The 4,236-nt window shown below is 35.1% G+C and overlaps 1 non-coding gene across 1 annotated transcript; it reads left to right on the top strand.

Annotated features, from left to right (window-relative positions):
• Nucleotides 1-1,267: 1,267 nt before the first annotated feature.
• On the top strand, nt 1,268-1,375 carry LOC148567466 (small nucleolar RNA R71). Its single transcript, XR_015882576.1, has one exon. It is a non-coding gene; the product is annotated as a small nucleolar RNA R71 (small nucleolar RNA).
• Nucleotides 1,376-4,236: the final 2,861 nt, after the last annotated feature.

Below are 4,236 nucleotides of genomic sequence, written 5' to 3'. Positions count from 1 at the left end.
CTGCCATCTCTAATGAGATTTTAGCAGCTTGCACCTCATAGATTCCCAGTTTCTCCATTATAGAGAGGGGCATGAGGTTTATTCCTGAACCAAGGTCACACAGAGCCTTAAAGATCATGGTGCCTATGGTACAGGGTATTATGAACTTTCCAGGATCCTGTCTCTTCTGAGGCAATGTCAGTTGATCCAGATCACTAAGTTCATTGATGAACAAGGGAGGTTCAACTTCCCAAGTATCAATGCCAAATAATTTGGCATTCAGCTTCATGATTGCACCAAGAAACTTGGCAGTTTGCTCTTCAGTGACATCCTCATTCTCTTCAGAAGAGGAATACTCATCAAAGCTCATGAAGGGCATAAGGAGGTTCAATGGAATCTCTATGGTCTCTAGATGAGCCTCAGAGTCCTTTGGTTCCTCAGAGGGAAGCTCCTTATTGATCATTGGACGTCACAGGAGGTCTTCCTCCTTGGGATTCACGTCCTCTCCTCTCCTCACAGGTTCGGCCATGGCGCTTATGTCAATGGCCTTGCACTCTCCTTTTGGGTTCTCTTCTGTATTGCTTGGGAGAGTACTAGGAGGGATTTCAGTAATCCTTTTACTCAGCTGGCCCACTTGTGCTTCCAGATTTCTAATGGAAGACCTTGTTTCATTCATGAAACTTACAGTGGCCTTAGATAGATCAGAGACTAGATTTGCTAAATTAGAAGCATTTTGTTCAGAGTTCTCTGTCTGTTGCTGAGTGGATGATGGAAAAGGCTTGCTATTGCTAAACCTGTTTCTTCCACCATTATTAAAGCCTTGTTGAGGCTTTTGATCCTTCCATGAGAAATTTGGATGATTTCTCCATGTTGAGTTATAGGTGTTTCCATAAGGTTCACCTAAGTAATTTACCTCTGCTATTGCAGGGTTCTCAGGATCATAAGCTTCTTCTTCAGAAGATGCCTCTTGAGTACTGTTGGATGCAGCTTGCATTCCATGCAGACTCTGAGAAATCATATTGACTTGCTGAGTCAATATTTTATTCTGAGCCAATATGGCATTCAGAGTATCAACTTCATGAACTCCCTTCTTCATAGGCGTCCCATTACTCACAGGATTCCTTTCAGAAGTGTACATGAACTGGTTATTAGCAACCATGTCAATGAGTTCTTGAGCTTCTGCAGGCGTTTTCTTTAGGTGAATGGATCCACCTGCAGAAGTATCCAATGACATCTTAGATAACTCAGACAGACCATCATAGAATATATCCAGGATGGTCCATTCTGAAAGCATGTCAGAAGGACACTTTTTGGTCAACTGTTTGTATCTTTCCCAAGCTTCATAGAGAGATTCACCTTCTTTCTGTCTGAAGGTTTGAACATCAGCTCTAAGCTTGCTCAGCTTTTGAGGAGGAAAGTACTTGGCTAAGAAAGTCGTGACCAGCTTATCCCAAGAGTTCAGGCTGTCTTTAGGTTGAGAATCCAACCATAATCTAGCTCTGTCTCTTACAGCAAAAGGGAAAAGCATGAGCCTGTAGACTTCAAGATCTATTCCATTAGTCTTAACAGTATCACATATCTGCAAGAATTCAGTTAAGAACTAAAAAGGATCTTCAGATGGAAGTCCATGAAACTTGGAGTTCTGCTGCATCAGAGAAACTAATTGAGGTTTCAGCTCAAAATTGTTTGCTCCAATGGCAGGAATGGAGATGCTTCTTCCATGTAAATTGGAATTAGGTGCAGTAAAGTCACCAAGCATCCTCCTTTCATTATTATTATTTTCGCCTGCCATCTCCTCTGCCTGTTCGAAAATTTCTGAAAGGTTATCTCTGGATTGTTGTATTTTAGCTTCTCTTAATTTTCTCTTCAGAGTTCTTTCAGGTTCTGGATCTGCTTCCACAAGAATGTTCTTATCCTTGCTCCTGCTCATATGACAAGGAAGAATGGCCAGAAAAATGATAATAATAATAGAGATCCTTTATACCACAGTATAGGGATCCCTTTGTGAGTGGAAGAAGAGGGGGAGATAAAGAATGTAATATAATGGAAGAAACACAACTGTGAGGATTGGAATGTGAGATGAGATGTTAGGATATGAATGAATAAATAGAATGAGATGGGGGAGGAATAATTTTCGAAAATTATTTTGAAAAAGAGTTAGTGATTTTTGAAAAATTGTTAGTAATTTTCGAAAATTTTTTTTTTGAAATCAAAAATAAAAAATAAAAATAATTAGTTAATTAAAAAGAAATTTTTGAAAAAGAGGGAGATATTTTCGAAAATTAGAGAGAGAGAGTTAGTTAGGTAGTTTTGAAAAAGTTAAGAAACAAACAAAAAGTTAGTTAGTTAGTTGAAACAAATTTTGAAAAGATAGGAAGTTAGGAAGTTAGAAAAGATATTTTGAAAAGATATTTTTGAAAAAGATAAGATAAGAAGATATTTTTGAAAAGATATGATAGGAATTAGTTTTTGAAAAAGATTTGATTTTTAAAATCACAATTAATGACTTGATTCATAAGAAATCACAAGATATGATTCTAGAACTTAAAGTTTGAATCTTTCTTAACAAGCAAGTAACAAACTTCAAATTGTTGAATCAAAACATTAATTATTTATGTTATTTTCGAAAATTATGATATAAGATAGGAAAAAGATTTTTGAAAAATATTTTTGGAATTTTCGAAAATAACTAAGAATTTTGAAAAAGATTTGATTTTTGAAAAAGATTTTGAAAAAGATAAGATTTTCAAATTGAAAATTTGATTTGACTCATTGGTAACAACTTGATTTTAAAAATTTTTGAAAAAGTCAATCCAAATTTTCGAATTTGATGAGAGAAAAAGGGAAAGATATTTTTTTTTTATTTTTGAAATTTTTATGAAAAACATGAAAAATATGCAATGCATGAAATTTTTAGATCAAAACAATGAATGCATGCAAGAGTGCTATGAATGTCAAGATGAACACCAAGAATACTATGAAGATCATGATGAACATCAAGAACATATTTTTGAAAAATTTTTAATGCAAAGAAAACATGCAAGACACCAAACTTAGAATTCTTTAATGCTTACGCACTAAGAATTCAAGAATGCATATGATAAACATGAAAAGACACAAAACAAAAAAATCATCAAGATCAAACAAGAAGACTTACCAAGAACAACTTGAAGATCATGAAGAACACTATGAATGCATGATATTTTCGAAAAAATGCAATATGCATATGCAAGTGACACCAAACTTATAACATGACTCAAGACTCAAACAAGAAACATGAAATATTTTTGATTTTTATGATTTTCTAATTTTTTTGGATTTTTATTTTATATTTTTCGAAAATTATTGTGAAAATAAAAAAAATAAGGATTCCAAAATTTTTAATATGAATTCCAGGAATCTTGCCATGTTAGTCTTAAAGCTCCAATCAAAGGGTCAGGCATGGCTTAATAGCCAGCCAAGCTTCAACATATAATTACATGGGCTGGAGTGATTAGTTGAATACCAATCCCAAAGTAGTTTGGGTATGGCTTTACAGCCAGATATGATTCAACATATTTCATGAAACACTAGAATTCATTCTTAAAAATTTTGAAGCCATAGAATAATTTATTTTTGAAAACATTTTTTTTTTCGAAAACAAAGAAGAATTTTTGAAAGATTTTTGAAAAATTTTTGAAAACAAAACAAAAAGAAAATTACCTAATCTGAGCAACAAGATGAACCGTCAGTTGTCCAAACTCAAACAATCCCCGGCAACGGCGCCAAAAACTTGGTGCACGAAATTGTGATCACATTAATGTAGTACTCTTTGTTATTGTATGGAATCATTATTATGGCTCTTTACTATGTGTGGACACAACTCCGTTCAACTAACCAGCAAGTGTACTGGGTCGTCCAAGTAATAAACCTTACGCGAGTAAGGGTCGATCCCACAGAGATTGTTGGCTTGAAGCAAGCTATGGTCACCTTGTAAATCTCAGTCAGGCGGATTTAAACATGATACTTTATTAGATTAAAATAAACAATAAAAGGGATAGAGATACTTATGTAGATTCATTGGCAGGGATTTCAGATAAGCGAATGGAGATGCTTTTCGTTCCTCTGAACCTCTGCTTTCCTGCTATCTTCATCCAATCAGTCTTACTCCTTTCCATGGCTGGCTGTATGCAAGGGCATCACCGTTGTCAGTGGCTACATCCCCTCCTCTCAGTGAATCATATGCTCACGCACCCTGTCACGGCACGGCTATTCATC

The sequence above is a fragment of the Arachis ipaensis genome, chromosome B4 (genome assembly GCF_059453495.1).
Source record: "Arachis ipaensis isolate K30076 ecotype BB chromosome B4, ASM5945349v1, whole genome shotgun sequence".
NCBI lineage: Eukaryota > Viridiplantae > Streptophyta > Magnoliopsida > Fabales > Fabaceae > Arachis > Arachis ipaensis.
Note: the sequence above shows the minus strand (reverse complement) of the source record. Positions and strands in the feature narration are given on the sequence as shown.